The sequence below is a fragment of the Pagrus major genome, chromosome 2 (assembly GCF_040436345.1).
Source record: "Pagrus major chromosome 2, Pma_NU_1.0".
NCBI classification, from domain to species: domain Eukaryota; kingdom Metazoa; phylum Chordata; class Actinopteri; order Spariformes; family Sparidae; genus Pagrus; species Pagrus major.
Genome location: NC_133216.1, coordinates 4068473 through 4088140, shown reverse-complemented (window position 1 = coordinate 4088140; position 19668 = coordinate 4068473).

Below are 19668 nucleotides of genomic sequence, written 5' to 3'. Positions count from 1 at the left end.
GTGAATATTTTCTCATTTGTCGGACAGAATTAGTAAGATTGCATCTATTTCGTAATGCGTAGTGTATTTTTTCCTAACTATGATATTTTTACCTTTGAGCTGTCACGCTCTGAATCAAGAATACTCTCTTGACTCTTGATAGTGCCGCCACTCCCTCTCACCTGACAGGCTGCATTTTGATAAAGCGTAATCGAGGACAAACAGACAAAACATAAATGAGGCCAACAACAAGCACCATGCTCCAGCAGAACAACAACAACAACTACCCCTGTCTGAACGTGTCAGGCTCCACCCGGGAGATGCTCCAGAAGTGCTCCAGGGCCTCTCTGCCCTTCCCCAGCCGACTGGAACTGGGTCTGGGTGACCTGCCGCTGATCCGGGGCCTCCGAGCCTGGGCCCTGTGCTCCAAGAACCGCCGGAAGGCCGGTGGTCTTCTAGGAGGTGGACAAGCTCCAACAGCTCCTCCTGCAGGCCGTGGAGGGTTGAATTCCTGCCCAAGGCCTGCAGATGTGTACCTGAGCGGGGAGTGGGGTCGGATGGGGTACGGGCTTCCTTTGGGGCTGGACGCTGGGCAGGCTGGGATTGGAGCTTTAGTGACGGTCGCCACTCTGAAGACCTCAGAGGGCAGCGGAAAGACGCAAACTCAATGCCTCTTCCTCCGGACTGAGAAAGGGAGTTGTTTGTACTCGACAGCTAAGCCAGGTTCTGGTGCAGCCTCCAGTGTGGTCGGAGGATGGCTGAGAGGGAAGACAGGAGGAGGGGGAGGAGGAAGCAGAGACACCCCAGCAGGGAGGAGGGATCATGGGCCAGCTCCTCCAGCACAGACCGGAGCAAACCGGGTTAGAGTGCGATCTGGCCGGAGATGGAGGAAGTCCTGCAACGCAGCAGGCCGGGAGAAAACAGGTTTGAGCAGAGAGAGGCAGCAGAGCAGCAGGGAGGATCCTGCTGGAGAAATCACTCTGGAAGAAAGGCAGGAAGAGCGAGACAAAGGAGGCCTGGACAGTAAACAGTTCCCCAGCCCACAGCAGGACATCAGGAGAGCCAGGCAGGAGAAAGAGGGAGCACTCAGAAGTCCCAGATGCTGCCACAATGCTTCTCCCAAAACCTGCACTCAGTGTGGCAGGAGAGCATTGAGGAGGGGAAGCCAGGATGAACACGAGGGAGGTGAAAGTCCAAGAAGAGGAGTCCAAAACAGGCTGAACTGTGAGGTGAGGGGGATGAGGAAGGAGAGGCAAAAGAACGAGGAGGAGGAGGAGGAGGAGAAGGGAGGCCTCTGCAGTTTAGAGTTGGAGTCCTCTAACTCTGTTTTGGCTCTACCAAACCCTGACCCAGAATCAAACCACTTTCACGCAGAATCCCACAGCGGCCGTGATGTGGAAGTCGAGAGCACTGAGCTGAGGACACAAACCTCCCACAGCAAGGACGACTGTTCAGAGAAAGAGGAGGATACAAACTGCAGCCTTTCTGAGCTGGATACATCAAGACATAGCAGAGATTTTGGTGACAGAAACCCAAGAGGAAATCCATTTGAAGAAATAGAAGCGACTGTAAATGGATTTTCTGATCATGTGGGGGAGCATCAAGAAACCGACAAAGGATTGGAGCGGGTGGATGTTGAAGAGGAGAAAAGGAGCATCAGTCAGACTCCTGATGACTTCTCAGTTGTATCCAACTGTTACGAGGACGTCTCTGCCTCTACCTGCCCGACCTCCATCAGCACCGCAGTCTCTCCTGAGCCCTCCACTCCTGCAGAGGGCAGCACCTGCACTGCTGACCACAAGATTTGTGGTGTTTTGAGAGAGCAAGAGAACAGCAAAGAAGATCAACTTGAGGGGTGTCAAAAAGGGGCATCAGACTGCAAGATCATGGGCAAAGAGGAACTGGATGTTAACGGATTTAAGCAAGAAGAACCGACCTGCGTGGCTGACGAGGACGACACTGTGAACGAAGACAGAAAACCTCTGTTTGTCTTTGAAAATGTGAAAAACGGTGGCCAGCTAGAGGCGAGAGATGCTTCACCTCTTAGACATGGCGATCCCTCCATCTTTGAGAAAGATGAGGGAATGATAACAGGAAACTGTTGCAACCATAGTACGACTGAGCTTAACGGAGCAGAGCGAGGAGACTGGCTGGTGTGGGAAAATAGAGAAGAGGAGTCACAGGAGGAGAATACAGAGCAGAGAGTTAATCCTGAGGAAGGGGATGAAGCTTCTTTGAGGAGGGAGAGCGCCTACGACGAACTGGACGATGGCGATGGTAGAGGTGATGACGACAAAAAACAACACACCGTGGAAGACATGAATGAAAATACCACACAGGAGGATGATGATAAAGAAGTAAACTGTGCACTTAAAGACAGTTGGGGGTTTCAGGAGTCTGCAGATGGATTGGAGGTTGGAGACACCTGTGGACAAACAAGCATCACCCAAGCAAACGGAGAGACCGGCGCTAACGTCACTAATGTCGCCTGTGCTGATCCCCCCACCTCTCTTGTGCTCTCCCTGGCTAATCCTGCCCCCTCTCTGCCCCCCCTGGGATCCATGGCAACCAGCCTGCCCTGTCTGGAGGCAGAAGAGGAGGAGAAAGAGGAGGAGGAGGAGGAGGAAGGGCTCAGAGTGACGGTGGGAGTTGGAGAAGGAGGCCAGGAAGGGAAGAGGAGGCACGGGAGAGAGCTGGAGCAGCAGGGCGAGGAGGAGAGGGGCTCCACCGTGGCCACTGAGGAGGGGAGGAAAGAGGAGGAGGAGGAGGAGGAAGATGAGTTTGGAGTATTCATGCAGGCCGAGGGAGAGCCGGCCTGGAGCGAGGGATCCACCATGTCTGCCTCAGTGCCTTGTGGGAGCAGAGAGAGTGTTGGTGAGTCTCATGGCTGTTTTTCTTTCTTGCTTTCTTTCTTACTTTCTTTCTTTCTTTCTTGCTTTCTCTTTCTCTTTCTCTTCCCCCTGTGGGAGCTTTAGTCAATCTGTCTTTGTGTTTGCAAAATAGGACAGAGGATCTTTTGGTTAAAGTCAACAAAGCACGAGACATTAAAAGGCTTCAGAAGTAGAGCAGAGTGTTTTAAAGATGTCAGAAACATCCAGATTTAGCGACATAAAAATATCAGCACTTTGTGTGTTGTTTCTGGGGAGTTGGAGCGTATTAGTGCATTTGTAACCTTTTGTACCGTTTCAGGAATGCATATACCTCCACACACTCTGTTTTAAAGGGCCATACCAGTAGTTTTCCATGTTTCAGCCCATTTGCTACAAGTCAAATAGACTCTTCAGAAAGTTAGGACTGAAATTAACAGTCTTGTTCTGTCCTCAACCCAAAGATATTCAGTTTACTGTCATAGAGGAGGAAAAGTCTCCATCCCATAGCTCTTTGCTGCATGCTGTCCCATCCTCCTGCCTCCTCTCCTGTCCAAATCATAAAGGCACAAAAAGCAATAAAAAAGAAGAAATCCGGATGCATTTATAGCAGAATTAGCAGCTCAAGTATAATTATTAGGTAGTCAGGTGAAGCCTTTTTTGACTCAATCTTAAGCTTCTTTACATGCAATTGTGATGTAACACTGACAAACAATACTGCAGACTTTATATAATGCATTAAGCATCCTGAGGAAGTTTACGACTGTATAGGGTTACATCTGGGACGAGCTATTTTGGACGCTGCTGGTTCCGGAAGTAAAAGTCCTGTTCACTTTCCCCATTGACAGCACGATGTGACTCACAGTCGGAGCACCTCTTGGATCCACATGAAACTCTCCCGGTTAAGTCAGGAGTACATAAGATGAGCAACTGCGAAAAATACTTTTCTTTAGGAAAAAGTTGAAGGTAGAAAACTTTTGGGTTAACGCCGTCCCAAAGCGACAGTATTTGATGATCTGGGGTTGAAACTCACAATCAGCTTTCTTTACCAGGAAGTTACATTTTAAATCCAGAAATCTTAGGACTGTATAAACTCAGAAACACCCTGCGCTGGTCCTCGAAAGCAAAAATACTAAATCGAAGTAGACTCATTCAGAATACACTATGTAACACACTCATGAGGCAGACACACATGCACCTTTGAGTCTTTGTTCCTTTTTGTTTTCCTCTAACAGTCAGTGTTAATCAGTCTTCATGTTCCCTCATTATGCTCCTTTTAGCTAATCACCTAAGCCCAGTTCACACCGAGGGGCCAAACGAGGCTAAGCCGGGGTTTACCCATGATTCATTTCTTCTCTATTTATCCACCTGAACACATTTCTGCAATCATTTGAACATATCGGAGTATTAATTAGTAAAAGGGGCGGTCTCCATTGAAAGAACGTGCTTTGTGTGATTTGTAATGTGTTAAAGGACCATTCCAGTGTTTTTGGAATAGTGTAACTTACACTAGTAAAGTGTATTTTTGACACTTTTATTGGCCATGCAGATCATTTTGGTTGAATTTACTGAGGTTTGGAAATATTCCCATCACTCTGGGTAATCCACAGATCTCATTGAACAGTGCACACATCTGCACACCTTAAGGAGACAGTTCACCCCTAAATAAAAGAAAAAACACATTTTTCCTCTGACCTGCGGTGCTGTTTATCCATCTAGATTGTTTGATGTGAGTTGCCGAGGTTTGGAGGTATCGGCTGTAGAGATGTCTGCCTTCTCTCCAATATAATGTCATTACATGGCACTCAGCTTACGGTTTTCAACTCACCAAAAAGTACCTTTGAAAAACTCATCGGCAATGTCTCTCTCCAGAGATCATGACTCATTACTCAAGAAAATCCATAGACCTTGTTGTGAGCAGTTTCGTGTAGGAGCTATTTTCTTTCTACTGAACTACATCCTCAAACCGTATCATTGTTCAACAGGAAATGTGCCTCTACTCAATGCTCAGGATGTAAACATTAATGGTGTCCTCCTTGGCTGAGCTGTGGTGTTAGTCAGCTAAAATATAGTTCCTACGTAAAAAGTTCCTACATGAAACTCAACACTCAAAACAAGATCCGTGGATTTGGCACTTTGAGCACCACAAGCAGAGTGCCAGCTAGTTTTATTATATAGGAGAGAAGGCAGACATGTCTACTGCAGATATCAGGCATGTAGTTTAAATGCAGGTTGACGCACTAACACAAATGTAACATCATGCAGACTTGATATTTTCTGCGATCAATAATGCAGTCAAGCAATAATAGAAAAATGTATAGAAGCCAATAGCCGCCTGAAAACTGGAAAGATTCACTAAAAAATGTTGAGCTATGACATGAAATATATGTGATCTGCAGTAAACTGCCTGAAACATGTTAAACTACAGGTATGATTCATGAATAGTTTTGTCTCTGAGTAAGGTGCTGGACGCTCTCCAGTCAGGAGCTCTCTCTGGTTGACTGATAACACTTTTAATCTTGCGATAAACATGGAGAGTTGTTTCTCGCCCTGATAAGAACCACTTGGCCCTTCAGTGAAATGAGACTCCAGTCTGTCCTGACCTGAATTCCTAACCGATCTTTCGCTACAAAGTATTAATCATTCAGAGCTGGGTTAAGGGAGGGTGGAGGAGGCAAACAGGGCCTGGGACTCTAAGCCCCTTTTAGCCTCAGGTTATGGGGCAAACGGGTGAAAGTCACACACACACACACACACACACACACACACACACAATGAAGACTGGAGTATCTGATAGACACATCATGCAACGTCTGAGTAATAGAAGGTAATGTATGAAGGCGTTCAGGCAGCAGGCATCAAAGAGAGACAAATATTCACTGACATGTTTCCTCACAGCGAGACGTCGCAGTGAGACGTCGCAGTGAGACGTCGCAGTGAGACTTAAGTCAAACACACAAACACTGAGACTCCTGGTACAGCAGGTAACTCTTCAGCAACAGCAGGCAACACACAACACAATGAGACACAAATATTCACCAAATGTCAGGGTTTGGGTGGATACATATCCAGTACTAGGGCTGGGTGGTATATCGACTTTTTCTGGTATATTGGTATATTTTCAAAACCAGCTAACTCCTTCAGTGCAGTGTAGGTTGAGTCGGTCGTCCATGAGGTCATCTGATTGAGGTCAGAGCTGCTGGAAACGTGACGGCTACTCACAACACACACCACAACACTAACAGGGACATCTACAGCAGACACTGTACTGTTAACTCTGTGTGTGTGTGTCTGCAAACAGCACTTGGAACCCACGCCATCACCGGGGAGTCGACCCACTGGACACCAGGCTGGACGGACAGCTCGTTCCACCAATCAGACGACAGCTGGACAGCCTTTCCTCAGGATTTGTCGGATGAACGTCGGGACGCCGTGGGACAGTGGTGGCCGACCAGCGCTGTGGAGGAGAGCAGAGGCCGACTGCTGACCAATCAGAACATGGTACAGTTGTTCTTCTGTGTTCAGCCTTCAGATCTTCTTTCTGTTTCAGTTTCATCCGTTTCTTGAGAATTCACTGACAGATTCTCTGACCGGATCATCATTACTGTGTCAGTGTGTTGGAAATTACTGGCTGTGAATGCCTGAGTGCAGCTGTTGTATCGTCAACATGTGGTGTAGAGTGTATTCAAAGAGTCATTTGTGTGATTAGTCCCCTATGGGTCATATAGTAGATTGAGTGTACAGATTAAGCGAGTTCTCCACCAGTTCAGCATTGCACTACAAAATCTTGTTGGTGTCACAAAAAAAATCAAATTGGTGCAGCAGAACCAGAGATATTAATAGTTTTTACACTGCAATACTGCTGCAGTGAATGTCTGTTATCACACCAGTTTCACTCTTTTAGCCGTTCAGTAGTTTCATTCACTGTGTGAGCAGCTGGACGATGCATTTTGGTAGCGCTGCGTTGCGTTTTGAGAGACGGGGCGTCCCATTGCCCACCCCTATTTGCAGAAAGCCGAGAACTAGGATACTTTATGCAAATTAATGGCGTCCAGCATGACTTTTCACATCTGGAAACTCCTGAAAACTATAAAAACTAACCGTTGTTTAGTTCAAATGAAGACACATTCTGCAGCTGTATGGCACAAACGCATTTCAGAGAACCTTTATTGTAATATACGAAACCGTTTTCAAACAGGCCGCCATGTTGGTCCGGTTTGGTATCCTAGAACCGAAAGCCCACGAGTGCACAACAGTCCCATCTGACAAAAAGGTAAACTAATGTTGTTCCATTTATTCTGATTCCTTGTCAAAACCTGGCACCTACATTAGCTCACTTCACTCAGACAGATTGTTTTCAGAAACAGTCTTCAGCTCTCTAAGACCTGGAAGCAGACTTTGTTTTCTAAAATCAGCTCACAAAAAAGATAAACTGTGCCGTCAGTCTACTAATCCACACATTTCCATGTCACTTACTTTTGTCTACTGTGTGAGAGTCTTAAAACTCATTAAGTGTTTTAGCTCAACTTTTCTCATAACTTTTAGCTCCCAAAATTACTTGTAAATTCCTCCAGAACAGGTGTGTTAGATTTCCAAAGACAGATACGAGCCGACAGCATTGATAATAGCTCATGAACGCACTAGTTTGTTGATCTGGCTGCGTTGCTTCGTGGTCTCTTGGCACCACCATCACTGTGAGAATGTGCATCTCTGTGGTGATTTCAGAGAAGCCCTTGTTCTTTTTAAATCTGACGTTTACTATCGTTGTTTTAGAAACTACTGGAGCTATCCTGAAGTTGGGTCCAAACTGTGAAGTCAAAGAAGAACTCTCAAACTACAAAATTGCTCCAGAGGCCACCAATGACTGTTTTAAAGTAACTTTTCTATCTAAATTCTCTCACTTGTTCAATTTTGGGAAGATACTCTTTGGTTCAGACATTATTTTAAAATTGGTAGCAAGCACGTCATACTTTTGGGCTTTAGCTGGCCTTCTGTTCAGCCCTCGGGCTCAGTATGAGTCTGGACTGTATTTTTTAAAGTATGAGTCTGACCAAATTGTTTGCAATTACTGATGCTGAGAATCTGACAGGAAATCGGCGATCCCAAAGTGCCGGTGGTAGCGGCAGATCCCCCCGGGCCGCTAATGTTGGAGGCAGATTGAAAGTGAAACATGTTCCAAAGTGAAATATTGCTTCAGTAAAACAGGTGCATCTCAGTCACAGCGGTGGTGCCGTTCCAGTGTTTCTAATATGGTCTCATCCGTGCAGAATAACGACTTTAAAAGTAAAATGATGACCTACAAATGTAGGATGTTTTCATTCACAGCAGGTCAGCACGAACCTCAAATGACTCTGTAAGAATATTTGAATAAAAACATCCACTGAGAGGTATTTGAGCTAGATTTCATGATTTCATAATTTGAGCTGTGAAAACACTTTCCTGTCCTCACTTAACATCCAGCTGAGGCCTGAATGTGTTGACAGACTGGCTGAAGGTCCCCCGAGGCTCTAAAGTAAATCAATAACAACGATAAACCTACAGTACACGAGGTGTTTATGAATCCAGACCACTATATTTTATCCTAGATGTGTCCAATATAAACTGGTTATACATTATTTCAGTCAGGTGGTGCATCATTTCATGTGTGTGTCCACTTGAAGCCACTTCGTTTGATCAGAATGAAACAAAGCCACACAAAGCAAAAGCCCTCCTGCCGGTGAAATCAATTCTGCTAAAACATGAATTGTCCTGAGCTCGTGTGGCTGTTTGTACAAATATATTGACTGTCACTCTCAGTAAGACTTTAGATGGATGTGTGCAGGCCCCTTCTGATGGGAGGTGGGGTGACTTTAATATCACCTTTATTGCTCAGGGATTTTAATCTATATGGAGCTCATATGTCTGTGTGAAACTGCAGTGTATCTCACTTTTTATATATGAAGCTGAGTTTCATCAGCTTCATCAGCACACTAAGCGAAGAGTTGGGCTGCCATTTAAGATTATTTTCATCATCAAGAAATCTCCTGAATATTTTTACGATTAGTTGATTTATCATGTCGTCTATAAAATCTCTGGAAAACTGTGACAAATGCTCATTACAGTCTCCCAGAGTCAAGATGATCAATCAGATCTTCTGACTGATTTTTGCATGAAAAATGACTGAAACAATTATTAGGTTTTCAAAATAGTGGGAGATTAATTTTCTTTCAATCAGCTAATCAATCAATCGACTTATCGTTGCAGCCTTGATCCAAATGTTGTTGTTTTTTTAAATCATAATCATCCAGGTGGTGAATAAATCTTTGAACAAATCATTAATAAATGAATAAGCATTTACACAAAATTGTATTCAATTATTTTGTTAATTTCAAAGAAATGCACCCAAAACTCTGACCTCCTTGTCCGAGGTGATTATGAGCCTTGTCCCTTTTTCTTCCAGTTTCCTGTTACCATGGAAACGCAGCCCATCCCAACATAACCCCGGGGGTTGGGTGACTAAGTTTTTAGGCTTAAAATTAGTCAGTATTTTGTAACTCACATTAGACCGGTCGATGCTCTCAGAGCTTTTTTCTTTTAAAAAGCAGCCGGCAGTGAGAGGAGAGTCTCCCGGCGGACGTTCACCGCAGTGGAAAGATGCAGATGAAAAATGAGCTCTGCCCAGAGCTGCAGTGGAGGAGAGTGTCGGGAGAAAACTGGTTTTGAAATGAGTTGTTTCATATGCTAATGGTGCCATGCAGAGACTTTTTTTGGAAAATCAAGTATTAACTTCAAATGTGATGAGCTGAAGAGGTTTGGGATAAATCTATCTGGATCACGGATGCATCATGTCTGTGGGTGGCATGTTTCAGGCTCCAAGGGACAGTTCACTCAGTCATTATCTCCCCCCCCCCCCTGTGCTGATGGAAAGTGATGTTTCATAGTCCACAAAACATGTCTGGAGCTTCACAGCAAAACAGTGTTGCAGCATTCTCCTAAACAACTGAAGCAGCTGGAGACTTGTTTTAAAAAAAACATAAACAACAAATCAAACATAAAATGGCTCCATACAGCTCATTAATCCAAGTGTCCTGAAGCCTAGAGAGCCCAAATTGATTTGAAAAGACTTTATTGACACCCTGAAATCTTCACTGTAGCTGCGAAGCTAAAAGCGCGCCCTTGTCTCAAGTGGGTACGTGAGCTCGATCGCTTGTCAAGGATACAATAACATATTTTCAAGTAAATTTGGGATGTCAGGCTTTCCAGAGACTTGTATTACATCTGATGAGCTGTATGGAACCATGTCATGTTTTTTCTCTTGTATTTCTTTTTACTTTCCATCAGAAACTATACTGACAGATGAGGTGTCTTTGTGTCTCCCGTAGGCGGCTGTCTTTGCCGAAGCCTTCCCCTCGCTGCCTGCTTCGTCCTCGAGTGACTCCTGTGACCTCGATGCTGTTCCCACACTGACCCAGCTCCTCAGGGCCAAAGCCAGCCAGGACCAGGGGTGAGCTGAGCCCACTGTGTGTGCATTAACACACCCAAATCATTGTGATTTACTGCATATGAATTGATCTGCCGCAGCATTTACTGGCCTTGTTGACACATTCCTCTGATTTGTAACAGGATATATGAGATCCTGCAGAATAATCTCACATGACAGGCTTGTAATCAGCTGTAGGAGAATGGAGGATTCTCTTCTGCCTCAAGCTCATTTCTACTGCAAATCTTATCTTGACTATGACTTAAATGCAGCAACAGTAGAGCAAGTTAACCTGAAGTTTAATAATAAACAAGAGAAAAAACATTTATTCTCTAATGTGGGATATTTTATCTTTATTAAGGGAAAATTCCCTCATAAATCCACTCAAGTATACGACTTCTGGTTATATTCAAGTGGGAAGACAAAGTTTTTCATCACGAGAATTAACATTTTCTACAACAGGAATAATTTGAAAATGAAACTCAAATTGAAACTAAAATGTATTTTGGTCAGAAAATAATTACACAGACAATTTGGGATAAAGGAAAATGTTATTATACAGACAGAAAAGGTGTCGGCTGATGCTTATTGTCCCTACTCTTTTTCCATCAATCCTGATCCTTTCTTTCTTGTAAAGGTAATAATTTGTTTTTGAACATAACTGATGCTGATTTAAAATCTTCCAGGTATCTGACTTTTAGATAAACTACCAAACTGATTTGTTTGTAGTGTAATTGGATGAAATAATCAATTTATCTTTATCTTTAGCTTGGATTTAAGCTGGTTGTGTGGTGCTGTGTGGGGAGCATACCAGGTTTTTGAAAATGTGACCATTTGTGGCCACCAAGTGGTAAATGTGGTGAACTGCAAGCTGGAGGAAGACCGTTCTGAAAACTGTTTAGTATTCATCATGACAGGCCTGTGGTGGCCCTGATATCGAATCACAATGGCAAATAACAAGAAACAAGAAAGTGCAAATCAAATTAACAAAAGAGAAAACATGACAACAAATAGGGACGACAGAACAGAAACCACAACAGCAGCAACGTCTACCAGGAGAGATCGATATATGATTCATGATGTTTTCAGTAAGTTAACCACATATGTTATGTGTCTCAATCTATCCAAGTAGTTGTTTTTACAGATGTTTTTGTGCCTATGGCGCCTTTACTTCCTGTTAAAAAGATGGACAGTGAGTACGTCCAATCAGCGACGACACTTGTAGATAGCAGGTAACGACCTTTTCCGGTAGAGGTTACTGTCTTTGTGATTTCTGATTTTATTTTTGGCATGTTTTCCCCTTTTTTAAATTGATTTCGATTTGTTTTTGTGTTTCGTTATTTGCCGTTGTGATTAACACTTCAGGGCCGCTGTACATGTCAAGCTGTAGTGTGTTTGATGAGACATTTGTGTACTGGAGCAGCAAGTTTCCATTATTCATTATTCATAAACAAAATAATTAATAAACAGTTCTCAGACAGAATTTACACCATCAAGTCATGCATAAATCATCTAAGGACATCCCTCAGAACATGGAGGATGTGTTGTGGGGGTTTATCTGATTCTTAAGCTCCACTGAAGAGTTGGTATAGAAAATAAAGTTAAAATATAAAGTGAAATGTTTATTTTTGTCCTGCACAGTTGAGTTTCAGCTCTCCAACTTTAAAACACGTTGGCCTCTCTACGCAAAAGTTGAGGAAGTTCACTTAAAGTTGATATAGATTTAAAAGAGAAAATGTTGTTTTACACACATTTCACGTCTAATACTGAATTTAATAATTTAAAACAAACTAATCCGACACTGAGACGCTGTTGAATCATTACTTCTTGTGTGTGTTGTCCGTGTTTGACCCGGCAGCCTGTTGGACAGTTTCCACGACTTGAACAAAATGATTTGCCAGAGATACAAGAGAGCTAACGGCGTGTCTCGTGACCTCCTGCTGAAGACTTTACACCTGGAGCAGCCGCACACTGTGAGTACAGACTGTCAACACTCACACTGACAAACATTCACAGTGCAGCAGTTTTTAGAAAAAACAAAGTCTGTCTCGATCACTTGATCCACATCATGTTGAGGTGTTTCAGAATTCTGTCAGAAAACACTTTAAAAATCAAATGTTACAGTAAACGCTCTCTCTCTACACTCTCATGCTTTCTACACATAACTTCATGCAGGGGAAGAAGCACAGAGCGCTCAGTGTTCACTTTCAATTTGTGAAGCTTCGGTGTTGTTAAATGAAATGCGTCAGCGCAGCCTTAACAGCATGTAAAATGAACTGATAGTTCTGTTTGACTGACGGCCCCGAGAGCTGCAGCTTCATTCAAATTAAGTGGCGCCGTTACATGCAAAACACTCCTCACACTTCACAGTCGTAGATAAATTAACAGAGCGGGCAGGCGGGCCGGTCGCACAGTTGAACCAAAGCATTCTGGGAAAATACACAGCACCTGCATGGTATGTAAATGTGTGGTCTACTGCTGCAGCGAAGCAGAGCAGGAAAGACCACACTGTGAGAGAGGCTCCTTTACTTATTGTGTTATCTGTTAATCTTGTCTTTTCTCAACTTAATTACTTTATTTCATGTTTTATGTGTTAAACATAGAATATTGTACAAAAAGAGGCCACTAGAGCTCGACAGTTTCCATATAAATGGTTTCATTTGTGAGATAATATCAACATCTTAATCTTCATGTTCGTGTGATTAACCACTGATAAAATCTCCTTTGTAGCAGTGTTAGTAAATAAAGTAAATTTACTTTGATGTTAGTGCTTTAAAACACACACACACTCACACACTCACACATTCACACACACATTTGTATGATGGTAGAGGCTCCATGGCGATTCTATGCTCGGCTATTCGCACGCACTCTCATCACATCGATATAACAGACATCAGGTGCAATGTGGAGTTGACCCGCCGTCCTCCTGAGCCGCAGCCACCCCGAGTCAAGTCAAACCAAATGTATTTATATTGACTATAATCACAGATCACATTGCCTCAGCTGGCTTTACAACCTGTACAGTGTATGACACCCTCTGTACGTGGAGTGACCCCAACAAAATCTCTTCTAGCCAGGAAGAAAAAGGGGAAGGAACCTCAGGACGAGAATCAGAATTATTTGTAGAACATTAGTGAGTAATGATGTATGAGGGAGCTTCAAGGGGCCGAAGATCCAGGCACCAACAGCCAGGAGAGGGGGGGGGGAGGTTCCTGGGTGGCCGATGGTGGAGAGAGGATCCTGGGCGAAACAGACGAGGAGGAAAATAATGAGAAACAAAGAGGGTAAAGAGAGAGGAGAGAGACACACACAGCTTGAGGCAGACAGACATAATTAATCTGTGGATTATAATTTGATTAATTGATTACATTATTTAATCAGTTGTCAGAATTAAGCCCTGAGGGGGCATCGCTAAATAGTTTTTATTTAAAGCACAAAAATCTTCCAGGTACATTTTCTGTCCACCAATAAATTGATTGATAAACTTCTCACCTCAGCACTTGTGGAGGAAACCACCGGCTCTGATGTCACATCCGCATCACTGAGTTCTTATCTTTGCAGGAAAGCAGACCTGCTCCCCGGACAGTCAATCGCCGCCTCTCCCCTGGCCTCCCCTCGGCCAATCAGCACGCTCAGAACGCTGCCGCTAAGCGACGGCTGTCGTATGACTACAACAGAAACGTCATGGAGTAAGTGTGCGGGCTCAGCTCTGGTTGGACTGTGATTCGCCAGGTTTTAGAGACTCTGGATTCACAACATGTCGACTATCTGCTCGTCAAACACTGACTGACCCTCTGACTCTTTGCACACTCCCTGCTTATTTAAGCCTGAGCCAGTGAGAAGACGTGACCTGGATGAAAACGGAGCGACTCACTTCAGTTCACTTCACTGCTGTTGATGTAAACTGGTGGAGTGTTTCCATTACACATATGCCACCGTGTTCCCACCGACATCCTCCCATCTTCATTCTCCTTCTCGAACCCTGATTACAGCAGGTTGTCAAAGAGTGTTTGGAGCGCGATGACCTGCAGTTACAAGTTATTCATCATCATGTTGTTCCTGTTATTTTATTACCTGAGAGGATTTAAATTGTACCTAAATAGAAATAATTCTGTGTCGCAGCTGCTGTTTTGGCAGAAACTGTCTTACTGGGTTGAGACAAACAAAAACACTGACTTGCAAGGAACTAACTCAGACACATAAAAACATGTATATCACATGATTTCTGCTTTCATTCATGATTTTGGAAGGTCAGCATGCTTGCTAGCTTATCTGTACGGAAACAGGCACTAATGGCCACTTGAACATGCAGTCAGCTCGGCTGCTGTAACTAGCAGACCTCACTTTTTACCCACTTCCCCTCTTCCTATCTTTTGCTTTTTGCAAATATTCTTATCCAAAATATTTTCTTTGCTCCACAACATCAATATTTGTCCTCTAAGTTAACCAATAAGATGGTTTTCTCATTCTACAGCAGCTCTGACAGTAGAGCTGATGTTGTGTTCATGTCATGTGGAAATGGAAGAGAGCAAAGAGAGCGAAGGACTCCGACAGTTCAAGATGACAATTGACATTAAATTTGCACTTTAGAATAACAGTTATTTAGCACTGAGCTGCAGTTGATGATCCAGTTCGGGCGTACAAAAAGAGATCATTTATATTTCCCACAGAATAATTCACTGTGAACGAGCCATGCATGCGGCAATTTTGTATTACTTAAAGGAACAGGTCTCTGAAAAATGAATATTCAGTCATTAGAGTGAGTAGATTATGGGTGAACTGTTTCTTTAATGCCAAATCTGACAATTTAAAGCTTTCAGAAAATCTAAATTTTAAGTTGTATTTTACAAAGTTACATCCACCTGGTATGAATGTCACTGTAAATCTTTAGCCAGCCGCTCAGAAATGCTGTTTTTGTTTTGTTAGAAAAAAAAAAAACAGGCAATGACATTATGATCCTTTTTGGTGGCTTGAACTTGTAACTGCTGGGAATCTTTATTCAAACATGACGTGTCATCTGTCAGTTTTCTCCCCTACAGCAGAAACCAGCGGTGTAAAACGCTGCGTGGACGCCTACAAATCTCTACAGATCTCAACGTCAGCTGGATTCTTGCAAAAGTCAAAGCTCAGTCTTGTTTTTGAATGATAGAAGTAAGAGAAAATCATGTGATCACACTGGAGGTCAAGTGTTATTTTTACCTGCAGAATGAGTCTTACATTTTTAATTTACATTTTGCAAAATGATGCATGTGCTTTCATTGTGTATTTGCGACAGAAAAAAAGCCAATGACGGACAGGAATGAATCTTCAAATTGTTTTGGTTCCTCAGAGAAACAAGTTTGTCTTCCAGTTAGTGCCAACAGGAACACCAATGAAAGTGCCAATGTTTACGAGCTTACAGAAGCAGAGCAGACACATTCAGGGGGAAACGTCGCCTCCTGTTTCTCAGACACACTCTGAAGTGGACTCACAAACATCTGGCACATGATGTTCTTCTCTTTTCTGTCTTTGTCTTTCTGTCTGGCTTCCCGTCTGCCTCTCTCCTCTTTCAGTACACTCACAGTTGAGTCCACTTCACGGGCAAAACTTGAATCTAGCTGCCAATCAAAACAATGTTTTTATGAGAATATTGTTCACATTCTGACCATGTCAATGATGCACTGTACATTTTTAATTTACACATAATATTACATAGCGTCACCCCGGAAAGTTTATTTCCCTGTATATTCCACTCGTCAACTCGATCATTTGTGATGATGTTCAGAAAGAATCATGTGTGTGTGTGTGTGAGAGAGAGAGACTGTGTGTGTGTGTGTGTGTGTGTGTGTGTGTGTGTGTGTGTGTGTGTGTGTGTGTGTGTGTGTGTGTGTGTGTGTGTGTGTGTGCCATATGTGCAAAATTCCTGAAAAAGAAAAATATTTTCTGATCTGTTCAAATGAGGGAGAACGAGTTGTCGCCTTGTTAACTGATGTAATAAAACGATACTGTGTGATGGCTGACGGCTTCCTCGTGACGTTCAGACGTATGTGACATGTTCATTTTATAAAACGACCAATGAAATGAAAATGACCAATATTTGGAACCAAAATTTTGAATAAGCAGTGACGGTAGGTAGCCAAGTTCAATTCACGTCTGTACTTTGAGGTACTTTACTTGAATATTTCCATTTTCTGGTACTTCCACTCCACCGCCTTGTGGAGGAATATTATACTTTTTACTCCACATTTATATGATAACTGTAGTTGCTTGTTACTTTCTTAAAAAAAACAACACCTTTTCCATTGCTGAATACGATGATCAGCCACGACCATATTTGGTTGCTCCCTAAATACAATCTTGCTGATTCTTAGATAATAAGTAAATCCTGGGCAGGATTATAGGGTCAGACTCATGGCTACGTTTTATCGGGTACTCGGCTGAAACGAGTATTCGGTGCAGATAATGTACTTTTCATCAGCATCATCAGTAAAATGTGTTAATATCTGTACTCATGTTGAAGGAAAAAAAATGATGACAAAAGCTCATTTCTGAGGCTGCTGTGTAAATAGTTCTCTAATAAGTAATAAATATAAAGACTTCTGATCAACGCAGCTCAATTTAAAACATTAAACCAACTTTTGGTTAGTCCCACCCACATCGAAAACAGATACTTGCTCGGCATAAGTGTTAACATTTCATCATAATGCTGTTGTGTTTCTCTACAAGAAACATTTTGCAGGATTATTCTGACTTCATGCTGCTACTGCAAAATGCATCTAGGAGCCGCCAGCTGTAGAAAATGTAGGGAAACTGTCATAGCAAAGTACTGAGACATCACTAAAATCCTCCACATGCTGTGTACCAAACTGGAGGAATTTTGGAAGAGGAGGGGTTCAAAAAACTATTTTGCAGAAAGTTTAAAGTCGCTGCTGAGCTGGTAGAAACCTCCCGGTCACGAGCTTATGATTGCTTTTTTGCTTGAAGGCAGACGAGCGGCGTCACCCAACAACTATCAATACACAGACAAACAAACAGATAAATCAGGACACATTATGACATCTTCAACCGGGACTCAAAACAACATGTTATGTAACGGGTTAAGATGTGTGTTTGTGCAGACAATCACAAGGTATGTATTGAACTTGGCTCCAGTTTAGATCGAGTGATACTGATGTTTGTGATATCTTTACATATCACTGGATAAATCTGGCTACATAGTCTAAATTCTCAAAGCTTGGGATTTCTTTGAATAAATAAAATGTATATTCGGTTGCTGGTTAGACTGTTTGTCTGCAGCATTGCTCAGGAAACTCCACGACATCAGAGTGTGAAGACATCGACTGGTTAATAAAAGCCAACGTCTCTCCTTGGTGAGATCAGAGAAGCAGCTCTGTGGTCCACAGGGAGTTAAGCACTTTATTTGCTGAGTCAGAGCAGCTGCCTTCCTGCTGCACCGTGATAGCAGAGCTTTGTACTGCGTGGTAGGAAACAGGCCTATGGGCAGCAGACCGCCCTGACCTCACCGTTTACACCGCATGAATCAGCCGGCCTTTTTACATAAACACCACAAACAAGACGCAGATTACCTCCAGGAGAGACTAACAGAGCATGCTGGGAGTGTTTCAATGTGCCTGGCAACCTGACTGTTAAAACAAATGGCAGGTCACAGCTCGACGACTCAGGGACTCAGATAGGAGCAGCTGGAATTTAACTTTCATTAAGCCTGACTTCAGGGATAATTATAGGAGAAAGGTTATTCAGTAAGATTTCGTGAAGTCACTGCTCACAGTCAGGAAAATCACCACAACATGTTGTTCTTACACTCTGGTTTTTCTACAGAATGAACAAATGAGATTTAATGTTTTCATGAGTGAGATTTTGTTACCTTTGGACAGAGCTAGGCTAGCTATTACCCCCTGTTTCCAGTCTCTATGCTAAGCTAACCAGATGCTGGATGTAGCTTCATACTGACCGTGCAGATATGATGGTCTAACTTTTCTCATCAAACTATTAGCTGGAAAACTAACAAGCAGTGTTGTAAAAAGTCAAGATATTGTCAAAGTCAACCATATGAATAATACTTGAGTAAAAAGTCTGAAATGTATCTGAAGTAAATTATACATATATTTACATTTATGTATACACTGTATAGTAGGAGTTGACCAATTATCAAATCCAATATTCACCATTTTTCTAAATATTGTAATGTGTGATTCATTTTTTGATCTGATGCTGCAGGTAATCTGCAAAGTAACTAGTAACTAAAGTCAACAAATACAATGTAGTGGAGTAAAAAGTACATACTTGTCTCCAACTTGTAGTGGAGTGGAAGTAAAATGTGGCAGAGAATAGAAACAAGTAAAAAGTAAAGTACAAATACCTCAACTTATTTTTACTTAAGTGCAGTACTTGAGTACATGTACTTAGTTACATTCATACATATCATTGCAGATGAGTATATTTCCCAAAATGTCTCAAAATTAGCTTGAAGTGATCCTCATGTGGGAATATGTTCACTGCATGTAGCTCACCCAGAGTATTCAGGGGCAGCGTGCAGCCACAGCACAACATGACAAGGAAGGAAGCGACTCCAGCTCTGAGGAGACATGACAGCAGCAGTATGTTATATTCTACATCACATTATGTGTCTGAGTCTCACAGTCGGAGGAAACCAATGTAAACAAAACCTCCAGGATGTGAAGAGACTGACTGGCACATACAAACATATTAATACTGGAGCTGCCCACAATTAATCATTTCTACTTAACATCCATACATTTTGCCATTTTCATAGCAAGTGTTGGAACAGCTCTGTGTTTGTGCTATCTGATCTTGTGTTTGTCAGTGTGAAAAACAATTAGGCCGTCGTGGACATCACGGGATCTCTGAACCGACCCTGACCACCAGGGTTGTTTAAGGTCTGAGGCTCAGTCAGAGAAGAATCTCTGACAGACACTGAGACTAAACTCAGAAAAAAAATATTGAACACTTGCATGAAGAAATAAAATTATTTAGCAGGTTTTAAGAACTGTTTTCACTTAGTCGTGTTAAGGATGTGCAGATGTGGATTTACAGGTAACACCCGTTCCTCTGTCCCAAAATACTGTGCAGAATGATGTCGATGACTCAAACTGAGAGCCAGAGCCAGATGAGAGCACAGAAAAGGGTGTGGGCAACATCTGGATCAGAAAACATGAAGGAGAAAAACAGCTAAAAGCAGAAATCAAGAGACAATATATGAGAATAACACAGGAGGCCGTTACATCTTAGAGAGATACGTATGTACTGTTCACACACACCTGCACCTGTGTTGGGTTGAACCAAGCAAAGATGGCAGCCGGAAGTGACTTCTGTGATCTTCCTCATTGTGGACGAGGCCAA